The sequence below is a fragment of the Pelophylax lessonae genome, assembly GCF_965119305.1.
Source record: "Pelophylax lessonae genome assembly, chromosome: 12".
Taxonomy (NCBI): domain Eukaryota; kingdom Metazoa; phylum Chordata; class Amphibia; order Anura; family Ranidae; genus Pelophylax; species Pelophylax lessonae.
The window spans coordinates 47,467,298-47,490,842 of NC_138779.1; positions in this window are offsets into that span (position 1 = coordinate 47,467,298).

Below are 23,545 nucleotides of genomic sequence, written 5' to 3' on the forward strand. Positions count from 1 at the left end.
TTGAAGTACTTTTGAACGACATTTGTCAAATATTGAATATACTGAGAATTTTTGGGCAAATGTTCATATTAATGATCTTAAGAATGTTTTGTTCAAAAATCTACTAGTGTATAACCAGCTTTAATAGACTTCCTTTGAGAAAGGAGTCAATCACTGTTTAGAATTAATATTCAGGAAACATATACATGTGTATGTTATAAAGCTATTGTACAAAAATTACAATTATATTTCAAAGTGTTACTAAACCCAGGAGCCTGCATTCACTATATCTGGTCTCCCCCAGTACACAGAACATGGAAATAGAATTGGAATAGATGGGATAGATTTAATAAATATAAACTGCGAAATACCTTTTATCATCAGCAGTGTATAGCAGTCTTGTGACTTCTATCAGTTCCTGATTAAGTGCGCACTGGTGCGATGCGGAAACCCTGTGAATCCACTGCAGGTTCCCGCATCTCACTCGACTCGCAGGCAGTCCACACTGCCATATGGGAACTGCTGGGAGTGTCCATACAAAGTTAATGACACCCCCAGATTAGTTTGCATATCGCAGTGCGAACTGTCAATTCGGACAGGAATCGGATTGCATAGGTGCAGACCAAAAAAAGTGTACTGCACGACTTTGGTTCGACTGCGATGCAAATTCAGCCATACAACCCGTATGGCTGAATTCGAATCACATGCGATGTCTGACATCGCTATAGTGTTAACCGCCACTAAAGCTTGTAGGAGGAGTTTTCATACTGCACTGAGCTGTCCTATCAGGATCCAGGACCCCTGACTCAACAGTGCTGATTGGCCCTGTGCTGATCACATGCACTCTCCCTAGAAAAAAAAACTCTCTAGGAATACACACCAAATTGAGCATGTGCAGCCTGACTCCAAAGGCTCCTTCTCATCCAGACATGTTCTGGAGTCATTGGAAGAAGAAGGGGATCTGTGCATACAGGATCAAACAGCCTTTTTACACAATCCACAGGGAGAAAAGGGAACCCACCCTGTCAGAATACAATTGCACAGTGGGAAGGAGATTGGTGGTTGCCTCAACCCAAGACATAAATAATTCAGCAGGAAACTGATTAAGAAGTCAGAAATGAAGGAACCAAGCCCTGGAACAAAAAACACTGCAAACTATGCAGCCAAATCAATGGATCAAAAATTGTCACACACATAAACCTTCAGTATTAAAAGATCGTACAATTTTACCTCCAGAAATGTTGGTAAAAATGGACAAGAATTGCAAAAAAGAATGAATTTACACAGACAAATCAATAACTAATACTGGGCGCTTTTACCTCCTTCCTGCCCAGGCCAATTTTCAGCTTTTAGCGCTGTTGCACTTTGAATGACAAGTGCGCAGTCATGCAATGCTGTACCTAAATGAAAGCTTAATCTTTTTTTAGAGACAGAGATTTCTTTTGGTGGTATTTAATCACCACTGGGTTTTTTTTTTTTTTTGCTAAACAAACGCAAAATAGACCGAAAAATTTGAAAAAAGAAAAATTCGTAGTTTCTGTTATAAAATCTTGTAAATAAGTAATTTTTCTCCTTCACTGGTGTGTGCGGATGAGGCTGCACTGATGGGCACTGATGAGGAGGCACTAAAATGCAGCACTGATAGGCGGCACTGATGAGCAGCAATTATGGGCACTGATGGGCACTGATAGGTGGCACTGATAGACGGCACTGATAGGTTACTCTGATGAACAGGCATCAATGATGGGCACTGAAAGGTAGCACTGATAAGCACTGATTGGCATCACTAGCAGGCGCTGACAGGCATTACTGATGGGGCTTCACTGATAATCATTGCACTGTTTATCAGTGCAGATGTCCCTACTGAGGAAAGCTGCTTATCCGATCTCTTCTCCTCATTCGCTGTCAGCGTGAGTAGAGGAATGTTGATAACCTGCACGTCCTATTTACACTGTGATCAGCTGTGATTGGACATGGCAGATCACATGATAAAAAGCCTAGGTCATAGGCTCTTTACTGTGATCGGAGATGCGGTGTGTCCGAGAGACACACCACACCGGAGATTGGCCCGGAGGGCACACGACATCTACTCAGAACAATGAAACCCCTGCCCGGCCGTCATTCTGCTATAGGCCGGGCGGAAAGTGGTTAAGGAACATTAGGAAATTTTTCTCTGCATATCTGTGGGACATCATTTCTCACAACCAGACCACACTATGGAAGGCATGAAGGAGCTTCAAAACTACTCAGGAAAGGAAAACTTTTGAACTAAGAATTGAGTACTGTCTGTGATACTTTTTTTGTTTGCACTAACATACAATTTTTCAGGACAAGCTTTCAGGGGTAAGTCCCCTTCTTCAAGGTCCAAGCAGTACTAATTCACAAAAGTTTTAGCAGAATATTAAAAAAAGACAATCTCTGAGGGAATGGAAAAAAAAAAAATACCAGGGCTGCACTGATACTATTTTGTAATTGGCAAGTATGAGTACCTATACTGTCGATCAAGTACTCACCGATACCGAGTACCGATACTTTGCGGTGCGATTTGCGTCAATACAAAAAAATTAACGCAAATCGCACTGCAAAGAATTGCATGTGATTAGAACAGGAATGCCATGTGATTCCTGTCCTAATTGCATTTGATTTCCCCCACTGCTTCTGTGTGTGTGTGTGTGTGTGTGTGTGTGTACAAAGGGATTAAAGCGCCATCTAGTCAGGTTAAACAATGTTAGAACTCACATTACATTTCTGATAGCAAGTTAGGGCCGCTGGAGGTTCTGACAGGGCTGAAGGAGAAGTTCTGGGACCCCGTAGGTATAGGTTGGAAGTGATGTCAGCTTGGGGGCGGACCGCCTCTACATCTCCTCCAGCGGCCCCTGATTTGCTACCAGATATGTACTGTGAGTTCTAACATTATTTAACCTAACTAGATGGAGCTTTACACACATACACAAATATACACACACAGGAGTGGTGGGGGAAATCGCATTCGATTTGGACAGGAATCACACTGCATTACTGTTCAAATCCTATGTGATTCTTTACAGTGCGATTTGCTCCCATTAATTTTGTATTGATGCAAATCACATTGCAAAGTGTCAGTTTCAGTATCGGGAGCATTTGAGTGAGTACGGGTACTCGCTCAAATGCTTGGTATCGGCATAGATACCAATATCGGCATCGGTGCATTCCTAGAATAATCTAACAAATTAAGAATTATAATTCTATTTGATACAAAAGATAACGGTCTAAATGTGGACATCAGTTTTCTAAATTATTATCCAACAGTTTTACAACAATTCTCATCTCTGTGACTCTTTCCCCCTCCCATTCCATAGCTCATACCTGCCTTATCTCACTAACTATCCAAGTTTAATTACCATTGCAGTGTATGTTTGTGTGTGTGTGTTTTTTTTTTCAGAGATTGTCTTATTAACATTCTGCTGCAACTTTGCGTATTAGTACTGCTTGGACCTTAAAGAGCGATTTACACGCTAAAAACTTGTCCTGAAAATTTTAATGTTAGTGCAAATAAAAAAAGTTTCATGGACATTACTCAAGTGTTTTTGCAGTAATATGGCTACAATCACCCCATGCATGTCTCATACATACATGTCTCATATACATGTCTCCCGTGCTTAAAAGTTGCTCATTTAGACCCTATGCATTACATGGAGCCTAATGATCAGAATGAATCACAACTGTGCGGTCGTTTTTGTGTTCAACCCTGAGAGAATCTAGCACAGAACAACAACATTGTTTTCCTGCTTGTACCTGCCAATCAATATTTTATGGGAACATAATGTATGCCCATTATCATTTCTTAGAAGAGATCACAGTCATGCATGGATCATCTTCAAAGGTTTAACTAGTTACTGATAAAATTGAACCCAGGTTTCATATGGTTAAATATTAAGCAAACAAACAACCTATAAAATAGAATTTAAAAGAAAGGATGTATAAAAAAAAAACTTGGCATGTACCGTCAGGGCTCGACAAAACTGTCCGCCTTGCAGGGTTTTCTCATCCCATCTGGGCTGTTTTCTTTTCAACTTATAAAATCTTTCATTTTAAATTAATTGAATACTTTATGAATTTTAGAGATGCTTTTACAGTTGTTTTACGTGATAGTGAAAGGTTACATGTAGTTTCCTAACTTCAAAATTTGACAAACATCAACAGGAAATGGATGTAGGAAAAAGATTAAAATCCAGGGACTTTTCACCATATTTATCAAGCTGATAAGGCACTCAAACACCTTTCACCGTTAAACAGGTACGTTTCCCTTACTCTCTGTACTTATCACCAAGAATTTATGGTGAAAATAAGGAATGAGAAATCCCTTGATTTTTTGTTTCTATGTGAATTATCACCATTTATTAATCACTGTATAAGGGACTTATCACTATGATATGCAATGAAAAGTCTTATCACTGGCTTTTCATCATTTATTAAACACACACCCAACTGTGGAGAGAATATAGTAGTATAAGGCTTGGTTAACATATGTTCGGCCATGGTTTCAGTATGATTTTTAAAAGTAGCCCAGTGCAGTTTTGTTCACTGGTTCAAGTGCAAATTTTTACTTCAAATCGCACCTAAAATGGACTGAAAAATGTATAGGACTCTTTTTAAAAATTGACTGCGGTCGGCCCGAACTTATGTGAACCGGCTCCATAGAAAGCCGGTTTGGTTTAAATGTCACGTGAATCAGATGCAATTCAAAACACATCCAGTTTGCATATATGTGAACCAAGCCTTAGGGTCCTTTCACACCGGCGGTATGTCTGTTTTTCATCCCATCCGATTGCGGATGAAAAACGGAGATAATGTATCTCAATGGGATCGCGGATGTCCGCATATGACCATCCGCTGACATCCGATTTGCGTCCTTTCCGATCAGTTCCGTTTTTTGGAACGGAAGAGAACCCTATTTTTCTTCCGTTTAAAAAAAACGGAACAGACGCAAAAACGGATGTCAGCGGTGTCATCCACTGACATCCGCAATCCCATTGACATACATTATCTCTGTTTATCATCCGCAAACGGATGGGATGATAAACGGACATACGGAACGGACACTCCAGAGTGTCATCCGTGTTAGTGTAAAAAAAAAAAAAAAGTGCCTGAGCGGAGGAAAATACGGTCCGCCCCGTTGAAAGGACCCTTACAGGGATAATACTACCTGGAGGCCTGAAAATCTTTCAATCCACAATTTTTATATTTTTGCTCCCTAGCATGATGCTCCATGCGCCCTTCATTGTGAGCCACAGGGCAACACTTTACATGCCTGGTGGCTTTCATTCACAGCTGTCAATGACAGCTTCTGGGATTGGCATACAGTAGACTATCAGAAGTGACTAATGCAGTCAGCAGAAGAATGACAGAGCAGAAAGATATCACACTAGGTGCTTTGTATTAAGGCATGTACACACTAAAGAAGTAGGGATCGACCGATTATCGGCAAGGTCAAAATATCGAGGCCGATATGCACTTTCCCCGATATATCGGAATCGACCCTGGAAGTTACTGATATTGCCCATATTGTGTGCGGCGTACACGTGACATCATTGCGTGTGTTGCTTCACGTGTCTCCCCGCGCTGGACCTATAATTTGACACGTTCTGCCTTCTAAGACTGCCTCCTACTACTCGGACAGACTCGGACAGTGTGTGCAGCTGCAGTCCGGGTCACGGTGCCAGCCAGCCAGCCACCCACATGCCCTGGCCTCAAACACCCACCACAGGGTGCCAGCCAGCCACTCACCACAGGGTGCCAGCCAGCCACAGCAGGGTACCAGTCGCCAGTCATCGACCCACAACAGGGTGCCAAGCCAGCATCCAGCCACCCACCCAACAACAGGGTGCCAGCAGCCGGTCACCAACCCCACATCAGGGTTCCAGCAAGCCAGCCACCCACAGGGTGAACCAAGCCAGCCACCCACCACAGTGTTCCAGCAAGCCAGCCACCCACAACAGAGTGACACCAAGCCAGCCACCCACCACAGTGTTCCTGCAATTCAGCCACCCACAACAGGGTGACACCAAGCCAGCCACCCACAACAGGGTGACAACAAGCCAGCCACCCACAACAGGGTGCCAGCAGCTGCTCACCAACCCCACAACAGGGTTCCAGCAAGCCAGCCACCCACAGGGTGACACCAAGCCAGCCACCCACCACAGTGTTCCAGCAAGCCAGCCACCCACAACAGGGTGACACCAAGCCAGCCACCCACCACAATGTTCCAGCAAGCCAGCCACCCACAACAGGGTGACACTAAGCCAGCCACCCACAACAGGGTGACACCAAGCCAGCCACCCCCCACAGTGTTCCAGCAAGCTAGCCACCCACAACAGAGTGACACCAAGCCTGCCACCCACCACAATGTTCCAGCAAGCCAGCCACCCACAACAGGGTGACACCAAGCCAGCCACCCCACAACAGGGTGACACCAAGCCACCCACACTGCCAGGCATCAGCCACTGACCCACAACAGGGTGCCAGCAAGCCACCCACACTGTCAGGCGTCAGCCACCGACCCACAACAGGGTGCCAGCCAGCCACCCACACTGCCAGGCATCAGCCACCGACCCACAACAGGGTGACAGCAGCCAGCCACCCCACAACAGGGTGCCAGCAAGCCACTCACACTGCCAGGCATCAGCCACTGACCCACAACCGGGTGCCAGCAAGCAACCCACACTGCCAGGCGTCAGCCATCGACCCACAACAGGGTGCCAGCAAGACACCCACACTGCCAGGCGTCAGCCACCGACCTACAACAGGGTGCCAGCAAGCCACCCACACTGCCAGGCATCAGCCGCCGACCCACAACAGGGTGCCAGCCAGCCACCCACACTGCCAGGCATCAGCCACCGACCCACAACAGGGTGACAGCAGCCAGCCACCCCACAACAGGGTGCCAGCAAGCCACTCACACTGCCAGGCATCAGCCACTGACCCACAACCGGGTGCCAGCAAGCAACCCACACTGCCAGGCGTCAGCCACCGACCCACAACAGGGTGCCAGCAAGACACCCACACTGCCAGGCGTCAGCCACCGACCTACAACAGGGTGCCAGCAAGCCACCCACACTGCCAGGCATCAGCCGCCGACCCACAACAGGGTGCCAGCCACCCACTCTGCCAGGTGTCAGCCATCAGTACCGCCATCAGTGACCTGTCACATAGGCCATCAGTAACGCCATCAGTGACCTGTCACACAGGCCATCAGTACCGCTATCAGTATTGCCATAAGTGACCTGTCACATAGGCCATCAGTCCTGCCATCAGTAACTTGTCACATAGGCCAAGAGGACCACCATCAGTATCGCCATCAGTGACCTGTCACACAGGCCATCAGTACCGCCATCAGTGACCAGTCAAATAGGCCTTCACACACCACCACCAGTACCACCATCAGTGATCTGTCCAACAGGCCATGAGTACCAGCCGCCATGACCAAAAGATTTTTTACATCTGAGGAGGCATATACAATCCTTACTATGTCATCATCTGATTCCGGTTCAGAATTCGAGCCAGTAGAGAGTAGTGGATCGGGGACCGAATCAGAGGAGGAAACAGTCAATCCTAAAAGAACAAGGAGAACAAGATCAGAAGACCTACCTACCACCAGCATACATCCCAAAGGCACCAACACAAGCAAAGCTAGACTCCAGGAAGAGGAGCCCAGTGCCAGCATTGTAATAACACACCAAACCAGATGAATCTGGGCTCAAACCTACCTTCCCGATGCCCTGGTAAACCCCTTATGGTTGCCTGCCCACTCAGAGTCAGCTATAATCCACAGCCAGGTGTGCATCTCAACACTACTAATTTTTCACAATTCGATTATTTTTATTTGTTTTTCCCACAAGATTTGCTGCAGTATATGGTGGACCAAACAAATCTCTTTGCAGAGCAATTTATTGCCTCCAACCCAAATTCGTCCTATGCCTATATGTTCCATTGGCAACGTCTCACACTAGACAAATTCAAATCGCTTTACATTTAATACGGGGCTTACAATGAAAAATTAGGTGAATGCCTACTGGTCCACCAACCCCATCCACCACAGGGCCGTGAAGTGGAGGGGCAAGAAAAATGTTTATGTCATGTCCACCATCCACAATGACACCTTGGTGGAGATTCACTAAAGACCTGGCCCCATTGTAAAGCCTGAATGTGTCCACGATTATAATCAGTTCATTGGGGGGGGGGGGGGGTGGATTTAAATGAGCAGATGCTACAATCATACTTATCAACCCGAAAGTCCCGTTACTGGTATAAAAGAATTGCATTTTATCTCTTTCATATGGCCATGTATAATTTGTATATCTGCTATCAGAATTTAACAGAAAGCCGACCCATCACCTACCTCAAATATATTGAAGATATCGTCACTGCCCTGATTTACCAGCAAGGACCCGCCCCAGGAAGCATTCGCTCTGATAGTGTGAGTCGACTTCATGAGCAATATTTTCCCTATAACATTCCCCCCACAGAATCACCAAAAGAAATGTTGTGTGTGCAGCAGAAGAAGAGTTAGAAGAGACACTAGTTCTCATTATCCCCAATGTCCATCCCAACCTGGCCTATGCATCAGAGAATACGTGAGAATTTATCACACATCTGTAAGATATTAATTCCCCTTATTTTTAACTGACTGCCAATTCCCTGTTTCAAATACCTGTGCGGTTTATTTGCCTGCTACCACGTTTCTACCTTCAAAGTTAACTGACCCTGGCCTGTTTACCGTCAATGCATTTGCCTGCCATTTTAAACCATGTTTCTGACTTCCACGTGCACAGACCTCAGCCTGTTACCGGCAATGTCTTTGCCTACCGTTTGAAACCAAGTTTCTGACTTCCACGTGCACTGACCTCGGCCTGTTAATCGACCATGCTTTTTGCCTGTCACTTGGACTGATATTTAGCCCTTCTACTTTAGTTCACAGGGGTCTCACATATGTTTCAGAATAGCTTCAGAATAGTGTTCTGAGTAGAGAAAAACAGTTTTTGGTTTTCTGTGTCCCCAGAACAGTGTCTCAAGTCTGGAGGCTTCAAAGAGATTTGGGTGGGAAAAGCCTCTACCCCTGTCCCCATTCTTCTCTGACAAAGGACCCCAAGCTTGATGGTCCTTCCTGCTGCCTGGACCAATACTTTGGTTGGGCTGACCATATCGCTGCCTGTAATGACCCAGGACTTTATTGACCACATCTCTGTCTGCTACCTGGACTTATGATTTGGCTGTGCTGACAGTGTCTCTGCCTGCTGCCTGTACTGACTATGGACAGTATTACTGCCTGCTGCCTGACTGATTGCTTTTGCTGTCGCTGACCACATCCCTGCCTGCTACCTGGATGCTCCCCTCTGTGGACCACTGCACTACCAAAACCACAGGTAATCTTTTGTTTACCCTTTGCTCAGCAGAATTTATTTTGGGATGTAGTTGGTATGTATATGCTATGTGTTAGAAATATGAAGGGCCTTCAAAAATGCAATAGGTTGTCAGGAAATTAAATGTATAATATTTGCTCCTAGAACACCTGGAGGTGCTACTTGGATGTTGGGCCTCTGTATATGGCCTTGCTATGTAAAATTCTCACACATGTGGTATTGGAGTACCAGGAGGAGTAGCAGAATGTATGTGTTTTAGCAATATCACATAAATTGACAACTTTGTGTAAAAAAAAAAAAAGTTTTCATTTTCTTTCCACGTTTTCCAAAAACATGTAAAAAAATGACACATTCAAAAGACTCATAATGCCTCATAGAATATATGCTGGGATGTTTGCTTTCCAAAATGGGGTAATTTTGTGGGCGTTTACATTGTTCCAGTGCTCCAGGGCTTTAAAAGTGTGATAGGTTGTCATGAAATTCGATGTGTATTTTTGCTTCTAGAATGCCTGGAGGTGCTACTTGGATGTTGGGCCTCTATATGTGGCCAGGCTGTGTAAAAGTCTCACACATGTGGTATCACCGAACTCAGGAAGAGTAGCAGAATGTATTTTGGGGTGTATTTGCAAGTATGCATACGCTGTGTGTGAGAAATAACTTGTTAATATGAATATTTTGTGTAATATATATATATATATATATATATATATATATATATCTTCATTTTCCCAAGAATTGTGGGAAAAAAACTACAACTTAAAAAAACTCACCATGCCTCTTACTAAATACCATGGATTGTCTACTTTGCAAAAAGGGGTAATTTGGGGGGGTATTTGTACTGTCCTGACATTTCAGAGCCTCAAGAAATGAGATAGGCAGTCTGTACATCAGGTGTGGTCAATGTTCGATGATTGGCACCATAGCTTGTAGACTCTATAGCTTTCACACAGACTAAATAATGTACACTAGCTTGGGCTTTTTTTTTTTTTACCAAAGACATATAGCAGTATAAATTTTGGCCCAAATTTATGAGGAAAAATTACTTATTGGCAAAATTTTATAATATGAAGTAAAAAGGTATTTTTTTTTCAATATTTTCGCTCTTTTTTCACTTATGTCACAAAAAATAAAAAGCCCAGTGGTGATTAAATACCACCAAAAGAAAGCTCTATTTGTGTGAAGCAGTAATTATCATTCAAAGTGTGAGAGAGCTGAAAATTGGTCTGGGCAGGAAGGGGGTATAAGTGCCCTGCATTGAAGTAGTTAAGGGACACAGGTCCCATTCATATGTGTTTTTGTGATCTACTGCTAGTGCTGCTTTCTAATACTGCTAAAGCATGCTCAGAGCAGGAGGGGTTATCCTGTCTGCTCACTGTTTTTTTTTTCTTTTGCCATTGTTCAAATGCTCCTGTGCACTGCATTATAACCCAATTGTCTGATAATCATGTGTCCTTTAATAAACTCCAATAAATGTACCTTTAAATATAACTAAGAAATGTATTTTATCGTAAGTGAAAGGATCCTTTTTCTTTTCTTTTCTTTTCTTTTCTTTTCTCTCTTTTTATTCTATGCTTTCCTATTTATTTTATTTTTTTTTGTGATTTAAAAAAAATGGGAGATTTCCTTTTTAAAAATCACACAAAAATCTTTAAAAATCTATATACAACTGTCGTAAAAAAAAAAAATGCAAAATGTGGGAGATTTTTTTGAGACTCATAGGCAACTGTCCTGAGTAATTTTATTTGCAAAATTTTGTATGCAAATATATGTTCGGTAAATCATGACAGTTTGTAACTTTACTGTATATGTAAGGACATTTTTTATGTTCATAAAGGTTTGAATGTTTTGCTGTAGGGATAGAGTTTTATATGCAATGCAGTTGTAGAGGTTACTAAACACCAATATGCATTTGAATGCCTCACCTCGCTTTTGGTCAAGCATGGTGTCAGCGCTTAGTGATGCTTGGCTTTGACTTTCACTCTCTCTTCCACTATTTCCTCCCCCTTCCATATTGCAGTAGTTTTAGCACTGCCTGAAGGAGGATTTCATAAGCAACGCATTTATAATGGAAATCCCTTGATGTATGAATTTGTTGTTTACAGGGTACTCGGGTTCGGTACATCGTGGATTGGATGAACAGATTGTTTAGAGGGGCTGGGGAGGACCCAGCTGTCATGGTACATATTGATACCACTGACAAAGTTAGAGGAAGATGGAGTATCTTACAAATGATTTCAGGGACTTTGGAAGGAGCTATATTGAAGAAAAGGACCTCCAAATCGGTATTCTCAGAAATACAGCCTGTACGTCAAACCAGAGGGGCAGCAGGAGCTTAGGGAACTCAGCAAGTTGCTGAGGAACTGGTGCAGGAAGAAGAGTTTTAAGTTCATGGAGAACTAGGCTGACTTTTAAGTTGGTTACTTGCTATATAGAAGGAACATACTGCACCTAAATGGGCAGAGTGCAGCTCTGTTAGGGGAAAGGGTGGCTTAAAAGAGGAACTTTTAAACTAGGTGATTGGGTGGAGGGATCTTAATAAAAATAGAAGGGTGGGCAACTACATGGCAAATGAGATTCAATTTAGGGAAATGTGATGCACTTAGGGACTAAAAATAAGAATGTAAGATTCACAATAGGAAAAGAATCCATAGGGGAATCAAGGATGGCAAATGATCTGGGGGTTCTAGTTGATGACAGACCCAAGAATAGCATGCAATGCCAAACTGCAGCAAGCAAGGGCAGGAGACTATTAGCATGCTTTAAAAGGGGTATTTACTCTAGAGATAAATTTATAATTCTACCACTTTACAAAACTTTGCTTTGTCTGCATCTTAAGTATGCTGTCCAGTTTTGGTTATCAGTTCTCAGGAGGAATGTGCTGGAATTGGAGAGAGTTCAGGGAGGGGCAAAAAAACTAATAAGGGGTCTGGAGGACCTCATTTATGAGGAAAGGTTACACACATTGAGCCTAATTTCCCTAAAGAAGAGACGCATAAGAGGGGATATGATCGCAATATATAAATATCAAAATGGTGATTCTAGTATAGGGAGAAAACTGTTCAGTCTCAGGTAACTCACAAGGACACGTGGCTACTCAATGAAGTTGGATGGGAAGAGCTTTAACCTTAAAGTGGTTCTAAAGATTTAAGGTTGTTTTACCCCCCCCCAGCCTCCCCCTTATACACTCCTGCTGCTGTCAATCACAGCCAGTGAGCCAATGAGGAGAGAGTGGGGGATGAGGCTGAGTCACACTCTGTGTGTGAATGGACACACAATGTGTGGCTCGAGAGGGAGCCTGCTTGAGTGCCCCTATAGCAAGAGGCTTGCTATTTGGGGGATTTGGTAGGGGAGGGTGGAGTTAGGACAACTGGGGGGGGACCCAAAAAGAAGAGAATCGGGGACAGAGTAGGTTAGTATAACAAGTTTGTTATTTAAAAAAATATATATATTTTTTTATTTAAAATGTAAAACAAAAATATTTCCTTTAGAATCACTTTTCTTTAAACACTTCTTTACTGTTAGAACAGTAAGGATATGGAACTCCCTTTTAAAGTCAGTAGTGTCAGCAGGAAGTGTCTACAGGTTAATAAAACTAGGAGAGACATAAATGCATACACACACCCACACAGGTTGAACTTAATGGATTGGTGTCTTTTGTCAAATTTACCAACTATGTACCAAGCATGGCTACAGGAGAGGCTGCTGTCTCAGAACATACAGCAACCATCTTTAAGCTGTCCTCTATTCACTAGGGGGAGAACTGAGGATATGGACTGTTAGAGAGTCTGGAAAAGGTTTGGAGGATTGGGGGAGGTGTCATTTCTACAGACCAAATTGCCTTTAGACATTAAGAGGCAAAAAGTTCATCTCCCTATTGCACTGTGGTTATCAAGAGGGAGTGTGATTTAACTTTCATGTGCTGAGGTAAGGAAGAAAGAACTATTTGCAGAAAAAATGAGGCTGCAAGGAGACTGCTGCACCTGAGTGAGAGAGAGACACGGCGGCAGCCATTCTGGAACATCAGAGAATACCCTGGATGTTGGTTGAGCCTGTTGCCTGATTGAGGAGACGGACACTGAGAACCAGGGTACACTTTGCCAGTGAGAAGAAGGTGATCCCTCTGCTGACACAGTGGTGAGAGGCCTCTGGCCAACCCTACACTACATACAGTATATCAAAAAAGTAAGTACACCCTTTACATTTTTGTAAATATTTTATAATATCTTTTCATGTGAAAACACTGAAGAAATGACACTTTGCTACAATGTAAAATAGTGGGTGTACAGCTTGTATAACAGTGTAAATTTGCTGTCCCCTCAAAATAACTCAACACACAGCCATTAATGTCTAAACCGCTGGCAACAAAAGTGAGTACACCCCTCAGTGAAAATGTCCACATTGAGTCCAAAGTGTCAATATTTTGTGTGGCCACCATTATTTTCCAGCACTGCCTTAACCCTCATGGGCATGGAGTTCACCAGAGCTTCACAGGTTGCCACCGGAGTCCTCTTCCACTCCTCCATGATGACATCACCGAACTGGTGGATGTTAGAGACCTTGCACTCCTCCACTATCTGAACCAAATAAGTTTATCTTGATCTCATCAGACCGCAGGACATGGTTCCAGTAATCCATGTCCTTAGTCTGCTTGTCTTCAGCAAACTGTTTGCGGGCTTTCTTGTGCATCATCCTTTAGAAGAGGCTTTCTTCTGGGACGACAACCATGCAGACCAATTTTATGCAGTGTGCGGCGTATGGTCTGAGCACTCACAGGCTGACTCCCCACCCCTTCAACCTCTGCAGCAATGCTGGCAGCACTCATACCTCTATTTCCCAAAGACAACCTCTGGATATGACGCTGAGAACGTGCACTCAACTGCTTTGGTCCACCATGGCGAGGCCTGTTCTGAGTGGAACCTGTCCTGTTAAACCGCTGTATGGTCTTGGCCACAATGCTCCAGCTCAGTTTCAGGGTCTTGGCAGTCTTCTTATAGCCTAGGCCATCTTTATGTAGAGCAACAATTCTAGACATTAGACATTAATGGCTGTGTGTTGCGTTATTTTGAGGGGAAAGCAAAGTTACACTGTTATACAAGCTGTACACTCACTACTTTACATTATAGCAAAGTGTCATTTTTTCAGTGTTGTCACATGAAAAGATATAATAAAATATTTACAAAAATGTGAGGGGTGTATTCACTTTTGCGAGATACTGTATATATATATATATATATATATATATATATATATATATATAGGGATCGGCCGATTATCGGCAACACCGGTATATTGGGGGCCGATATGCACTTTCCCCGATACATAACGTGATTGGCCACCAAGGTGACCGATATTGAAGAAGAAAAAAAAAGATAAAAAAAAAAAATTTTTTAGCCCACTAGGGGCGCCGGACCTAGTGGTGGGTATGGGGGGGGGTGGGGTTTTCCACCGCATGTGCGGCAGACAGAGGTGCCGATTGGCGGCCTTCTGGGGGTCATGCGCAATGCGCCCCGACACTCCCCACTTTTGTGATGTCCTGCCTGTGATTGATCCAGACTCCAGCCTGGACCAATCACACAGGAGGACATCCCGGGACCTGTGACGTGGCGCGTAGGGGCGGTGCGTGCGCCAGTCACTGCGTCCCGGGCCGGCGCTACCACGTCACGTGATCACCGTCCGACACCTTCCCGCCAGAGGAGAGCCGCTCAGCCGCGCATCAGGAGGAGTGCAGGACTCAGGAGAAGAAGTTGTTCGGATTCGGAATCGTCATCATCGTCTCTCTCCAGTCTCCAGACAGTGAGTGACCAGACCACCCACCGCCTGGTTCAGTTCCCGCAACTCCGCAGCCAGCCACTGCCAGGCCCAGACAGCATCTTAGAGTGACTCAGTCAGACAGTGTCCATCCGACTCGACTCCCGCGACTCCCGCCGCGGCCCCGGGCCTACTACTCGAGTCGCAGCAGGCCAGCAGCACGCCACGCAGTCGGTCACCACTCACTGTCCGTGAGGTAAGTCCAGTACTCCACACATTTCCTAAATTCCTAATCAGAGGCACAGGCCTGGGCACAGCTCTAGCATGATGACCTGGATCATACAGGCTGTATCATCATGTATGTGTTGTGTGATGAATCAAGTTGTCAGTGTCAGAAGACATAGATATCACGTAACTGAGAGCAGAGATGGAGCTGCCAGGAGAGTTTGCCGGGCTCACACTTTACAGTATTTAATTTAAGTGAATGTATTCTTTGTTACCTTATGCCCACTTTTTTTATTCACTGACACTGACTGCTTATATTGTGTTTCAGGGCAATAAGGCTGCCGGGAACCCGATGCAACCACCCACACATTATGTTGCTGGCAGGGTCTGTAGAACCAAACTGCATAGGGTGACAATTTGCCTTCTTTAATTCTACAAGTGTTGACGCAGAGTGGGCTGTCTTGTTCAGCCCCTCCATCTCCATCCTTGGCGTGCCTTGTGGTTGTGTGGCTATCATGGTTGATCCTATTAACATGGTACTGAGGCCTGCCACCCAATGGTTAGGTGCATAGGACAGGTGGCAAACAAGTATATGTCCATCCCTGATTATACCTGCCCCACATTCTCTAGAGCTACCTTTAAATTCTTTATGAAGTTCTTAAAATTTTCAGGTTTGTCCGATTGCTTCTGGCTATAAGATGCATGAAAGCCACAATGGAAATGGGCTGAAGTCTTGGAACTCTTTTTGCTGCCCCCTCTGGGTCTTTTGCACTTTTGCCACAGATCTGGGTCTGTTAGAACTTAGCAGTGACATGGTTATTGGAAGTGGTGGGTGTGTGATCCTGTCCATTGTGTGTGTTGTGTACAGGGGACCTGCATGGCACTGCTGCTCTCATGGATCTTCTTCCGGGAGGATCGAGCACTTTAAGCTGCTGATTACAAAGCATGTGATGATATGTATGTAGGTGTCTGTCTCATCTCCTAGGCACATGCTGCCCATAGTACACTCTCTGTCCTAGTGCTCCATCAGCTCAGCTATTGATCCAGCCAATATCTGATTAAATGCTATTGTCAGTTAAAGTAGCACAGCGGTGTATTGCACAAAATGGCCTGGTCACACACACACTTGGTATTCCCCTCCTATTCTTTCAGTAATAGAGAAAAGGGTCTTACTATAGTAGCATCTCTGTGATTGGGTACATCTACCATCAACTCTTTGATGTCCAATCAATTCAGATTCAATTATTTTTTTAATTGTAAACCATCAGCCTAAGCAGCATGAATTTTTACAAGCCTCATGCAATATATAAAGTTGCATATCTAGGCGGTTTCATAAACCACAGATGTATTAATCATTATTGACAGCGTAATAATTACCATTTCAGAGTAGCAACAGGCACCTACAGGGATGTTTATGACCCAGGTTATGAGTCCTATCATTTGCAATACACTGTTGTGTTTGCTGCTGTGAATAAGAACACACATGCCCCCAGTCATTTCACTATTGTAAATTAAAAGCTAAAATAGAATCAGAAACAGTGAACACTTTATTGCTTACCTTAAATAATCATATAAATCCAAAAATAGTATATATTCCTAAAACTGGGTATGACACAAAATCCTAGTTAAAGTGTGATGCACGCTCCAATGGGTTACCCATTGGAGCGTGTATCACACTTTAACTAGGATTTTGTGTCATACCCAGTTTTAGGAATATATACTATTTTTGGATTAATATGATTATTTAGTGAAATAAGCACTGATTCCCCCCCCCCTTTTTTCTCCTATTTCTGTGAGTAAGTGGTGACACTACAGAATTGGCTATCTGTTTCAAAATTTTGGTTGAAATCTACAGATTAATCCCCACCCCTATTCTATGTTATACCCCAGTGGTAGCGCATTGGCCTCTTCATTCCTTTATTGCTTACCTATATTCTTAGGCTCAGTTCACATATATGCGATGTGGGAACCCTGCGAATCCACTGCAGATTCCCGCATTGCATTCAAATCGCAGGCATTTCACACTGCAAATCGCTGGTGTTGTCAATGCAAAGTAAACGACACCCCAAGATCAGTTTGCATATCGCAGTGCGAACTGACATTTCGGACATGAATCCGATCGCATTGGTGTGAACCACCATGCGATTTGATTCTGCTGCGGACCCAAAAAAAAGGGTCCTGTGTGTGTTTTGTCCGAATCCGATCCAAATTCAGCCATACAATCTGTATGGCTGATATTGCATTGCACAGACATCGCATGTGATTTTCAGAGCAGTGCGCTCCGAATCACATGCAATGTCTGTCATTGCTATAGTGTGGACCGGGGCTCAAAGAGTATCTCCACTTCTTTAAGGATTAAAAAAACATAACTGGGAGGCGCTGGCTGGCAGAATTGTTGACGGTGTATATACTATAGGTCACTTAGATTTCTCACCTTTGCATGGTGAGGGGCTCCAGGATCTGTGTATGTTAAAGTGTTTGTAAAGGCTAAAGGTTTTCTACCCTAATGCATTCTCTGCCAAGATTCTGTGCCAAAGAATCTCCCCCCCCCCCCATACTTACCTGAGCCTGATCTTAATCCAGCGATGTGAATGAGAGCAGTGGCTTCCTCCCTTCTCACTGGGCAGATTGACATCTTCCGCTGGTGTCAATCCAATTTTGTAATGAGGGAGCGTGACTGCCCTGTCTGTGTCAACAGATGCAGACAGGGTGGCTTGGGAGTGAGCCTGCACGTGTGCCCCAATAGAGAACAGCTTTCTTTGGAGGCACTTGCTGAAAACATGGAGCCAGGAGCACCAGGCGTGGGACCAAAGAAGAGGAGGATCAAAGCTGCTCTGTGCAAAACCACTACACAGAGCAGGTTAGTATTACATGTTTATTGTTTTAATAAAAAAAAAAAAAAGTTGAAGCTTTAATATCACTTAAGGATAAAACTGTCTCTTAATAGAGGGGTACCTGATAAGTTTTAAAAGGTATGGGATTGTTGGATAGAAGATCATTTCACAGCGTTGGATTAATTGCTCTTTGGTTAAGGGTTTGTTTTGTGGCGAGATGCTGGGTCTGTGTAGGCCCTGATGGGCATCTAATTATATTCCTCCCTATATTGCAGGGGGATAGGGTTTTGTTTATTGCAAATTAGTTGTGTATGCTGCTTTAATGAGTCCGGGAGCTGCATTGTACACTGGTGCTGTTGAATTGTAGTGCTGAATGTTGAACGTGTTTTTATGTTTGTAACGTTTATGTAAAAAACCTCTAACAAAAAGAATAAAAAAAAAAAAAAAAAAAAAAAGATAAAACTGTCTTTTTGTTTTCTCAGATCTTAGGACTCATGAACATTTTTTTTTTCTTTATTGGTGGGACTAGATGGACTTGTGTCTTTTTTCAACCTAACTATGTAAATACGGTATGTAAGTTCATGTGCAAATCTGCTGTAGTGTAAAAATCCAGGTGTCTTTCCCTTTCTGGGAAGCTGCAGGTGAAATGTACATGTGGTCAAAGAAATGAATGGCAGCTATCTTCAGGTAAACACAAACGCTTTCATGTGTCTGCGTTTATTTTGCTCATGTATTTATACTGTATTCCCCAAACAGGAAAATTGTGGCATCTAGGAATACGTCATATGTGCATGTATACACAGATACACAAAAGGATTGGTCACAGCGATCACATGGTACTGGCAGCGTGCCGGTACACTGATCAGTCATCGACTGTGTCTGGCGAACAGCGGGAGGACATCATTTGACATCCACCCGGAATTGGCGAAAGTCCCGCCCAGGGACTTTTTCATTTATGAAATATTTATTTGTATAATGAAGATTGTATATACAGTAGATAGTAAAAAGCTTGGACAACAAAAAAAGAAAATGACCAAGACCAGCAAGATAGCTTAGAAGGGTCTCTCGCTCCTTTCACAAGGTCTGTTCGTTTTTTTCCTCCGCTCAGTGACTTTTTTTTTTTCTTTAAACGGACACGGATACACTTTTGGAGGGTCCGTATGTCCATTTATCATCCCATCCGTTTGGGGATGATAAACTGACATAATGTATGTCTATGGGATTGCGGATGTCAGCGAATGACACCGCTGCCATCCGTTTTTGCGTCCGTTCTGTTTTTTAAACGGAAGAAAAATAGGGTTCTCTTCCGTCTCAAAAAACGGAACTGAACGCAAAGGACGCAAGTTGGATGTCAGCGGATGGTCATCCGCTGACATCCGCAATCCCATTGACATGCATTATGTCCGTTTTTCATCCGCAAACTGATGGGATGAAAAACAGACATACGGTGCCCGTGTGAAAGGAGCCTAACAGTGACATACTCCATGACTACTTCTCCTACCCTAATCTCCACTCATTTTTTTTTTTTTTTTTTTACACCTTACCACAGATTGAACTTTCTGCCTACACCCTTTATAACGCAATAAAAAGTATGCATCTTTTTTAACACCCTTGCTTCTAATGTACGATTTGCTATTGAGAAATGAACTTATTAAAATAAGTTAATTGTCACTTTAAGGAAACCTGCAGACAAATATGAAGGCTGCTATCTCACCTCCTTCTAAAAAAAAAAAAAAAAAAAAACTGCCTGGCTGTCTCTGGCTTCACTACTTTAAAAATATAATTCCAGCCAAAAATAAAAACAAATGTAGCTAAGTGCATGGCTACAGCAACATGGAGCAGGAGACTTTACCTTTTATTCTTCTCTCCCTTTATTGATATACTGATGTTGTACTGCACCACTCTCCTTTGGCCAGCAAGGGGAGAGCTAAAGCCAAACAAGCCCATAAACTTCTATGCAGGGCTCTGAGAATCCTGGGAATTGTAGTTTGAGATGGCAGCCATATAATGGGATGAATAGACTTCGTACACTACATGTCCCAGTAGGCAGTGTGTAGTAGGAGTGGGAAGATGATTTTTTTTAAACTAACAACTTTTTTCCCTTGGCACCAAAGGAGTTAAAGATAGAGCACCTGTGGCTGGATAATCATCTGCCAGTGGTAAACCATACCAACAGAGATCCAAGCCTGAGAATGGGAGTGAGGACATCTGGGTGCAGCAGCAGGACTGGTGCAAGGATTTTTGACAACCTAGGCGAAATCTCATTTTGTTGCCCCTGGCTCCGCCCCTGACTCCACCCCCTTTGCCCTGCTCATGCATACAGAAAAAAACCTAGACACAAGGCCCCACTCACGCCCATTAGCTTTAGGTGACTGCATTTCCAAACTTCCATTCAGGAACACCCCTTCCCAAAAAAGATTACTTCAAAACCTTTCGCTGATCTGGAATCTGTCACCCCTTTCCCTCCTACATGGCTATCTATATCATAAAGTGCTAGGACAGAGTGATGTCACTTTTAGAGCAGCGGTCCCCAAGCTTTTTGACATGGGGGATCAATTTCTTGGAAGTAAATTTTGCCAGGGACTGCGGGGGGGGGGGGGGTAGTCTTAAGGTTGAAGGGGAATTTGGCTGGTGTTAGCACTTTAGGCATCCCGACACCATGCTTGATTGATTGAAACGCATTACAGTAAAACCTTGGATTGCGAGCATAATTCGTTCCGGAAACATGCTTGTAATCCAAAGCACTCTTATATCAAAGCAAATTTTCCCATAAGAAATAATGGAAACTTAGATGATCCGTTCCACAACTATTTATTCATAAGTCTTTTAGTTTATAGTCTTTATACAAAGATTATAGCAATGTGGTTGTGTCATCATAAAATGTCCATCCACAAATGGCAGCCTCCACAAGGGGATTAGAAGCAAAATCCAGCAGGAGCTACAGAGTATAAAAGAGAAGAGAGGTGCCTCTAAGTGTAGCAGTATGGGGACATTTAATGAAGGTACAACATTTAGCAACTCACGTGGTTGATGATAAAGAGGCACATCTCAGTATGCAGGCATCCGGGGTAAAGCTGTCCACATAGATCATCTTCTGAACCACTGGCTCTGACCGATGTCAGTCTGCAATTGTGATTGGGAAGACTACCCTGCAGTAGAGTGATCTGAAACCGAGACTTTGGAGCGCAGCGTGGAAGGGTGTGATGAAGATGGCTGTGCAGAGGATGGTCTATGTGGAAAGCTTTACCCCGGATGCCTGCATACTTAGATGTGCCTGTTTTAATCATCAACCATGTGAGCTGCTAAATATTGAACCTTCATTAAATGTAACAATATTGCTACACTTAGAGGCGCCTCTCTTCTCTTTTATACCCAGTTGTGGCATGACGTTACTTGTATATCAAGACATCGCTTGTATATCAAGTTAAAACGTTTTTTAAAAATGTGCTTGTCTTGCAAAGCGCTCTCAAACCAAGGTTTAACTGTATTTCTATTTTTACATTGTAATATATAATAAAATAGTTAAACTCACCATAATGCAGAATCAGTGGGAACCCTAAGCTTGCCACCAGATGCAACATGCCACCGTCACCTGTCACCAGATGCAGCGTGTCATTTGCCACCATCGCCTGCCACTTGATGCAGCGTGCCACCGTCACTTGCCACCAGATGCAGCGTGCCACTGTCATCTGCCACCGAATGCAGCGTGCTACCATCACCTGTCACCAAATGCAGTGTGTCACTTGCCACTGTCGCCTTCTGCCAGATGAAGCCTGCCACCAATCACCGCCTGCCACCACTTGCCACCGTCGCCTGCCACCAGATGCAGCATGTCACTTGCCAGTGTTGTATGTCGCCAGATGCAGCATGTCACTTGCCACCATCGCCTGCCACCAGATGCAGCATGTCACTTGCCACCCGCAGTCTGCCACCAGATGCAGCGTATCACTTGCCACTGTCACCAGCCACCAGATGCAGCATGTGTCTTGCCACTGTCGTATGCCACCAGATTTAGCATGCCACTTGCCACCCGCAGCCTGCCCCCAGATGCAGCGTGTCAGTTGTCATCTGCAGCCTGCTGCCAGATGCAGCGTGTCACTTGCTACTGTCGCCTGCCACCAGATGCAGCATGTCCCTTGCCACTGTCACATGTCGCCAGATGCAGAATGTCACTTGCCACTGTCGCATGTCACCAGATGCAGCTTGTCACTTGCCATCCGCAGTCTGCAGTGTACTACTTGCCACCATCTCTGTCCCTTCTCTTCAGCTGAGCATGCTGGGGGCTGCAGTTTCCCCCAGTCCTCGGGACTACATGTCCCACCATACTCTGCTCATTTTTTATTCATTTTTTTCCTCCTGGCCAATAGGAGGGGAAGGAGAGGGAAGACAGATAGTGGGCGGCTGTTCTGGCAAGTGCCGCCCCCAAATAAATAGCAGCATGAGGAGGAGGAAAGGGAGGGGGGAAAGAAGAACCTGCAGCTGCTCCCTCCACAGTGTCAGACACAGCCGCTCCGATATTCTGCATTCTGCTCCCCACTGCTGACAGAAGGAGGGAGAACAGGCAGGAAACAATCTTCTGATAACGGCGGCTTGAGCGGGGGGGGGGGGGTGAGAGGAGGAAGAAGCACAGTTTCTTCTAGCCAGCGGGGAGAGCTAGCAGGAGGGGGATCCGCAGCACCCACAAATTAGCGAGCCGCCTCTGCCCATAGCAACACCACTGAGTGGCGCCCTTGACTGATGTGTGCTCTAGGCTGGCGCCTACCTTGTCTATAGGTAGCTCCGGCCCTGTGCAGCAGGGCACTGCCCACATCACAGCACCTTCACTGCTTCTGCAGGGAAACTCGAGCATTCACTCACTCTCTGCTTCCCATCGCTGATCACCGGAAACTGTCGGGGAGATACTCAGGGGGACCTTCCCTTCAACAGCAAAAGGTCACTGCAGCATCCTGGGACTGGTGAGAGGGCTATTGGCTCATTGCTTATACTGCTAGCAAGGACAGAGCCACTAAGAGCAGGACACCAAGGGTACCCAGTCCATAATAAATCACCACTGCACTTTGTACCACACTTATTCTAAACCTAGACTGCACCTTTTCCACATTATACTGAACCTTTACCACATCTACCTTGCACCTGTGCCGAGATTGTACCATACCGTACCCAAACTGTACCTATGCTGCATGCAGGTTAACTGGGAATGTCCTTAAGTGCACTGATGCTCCTAAAGGGCCCCAACAATAGCCAGCAGAGAGGAACATATCAAAGGACTGCCTCTCCTGTAATAATTATTCTGCAAGCCCCCTTTGTTCCCCTGCCCTCTCTGCTTCTATCCTCCTTTTCTTTTGGACAGTGCATACCCTG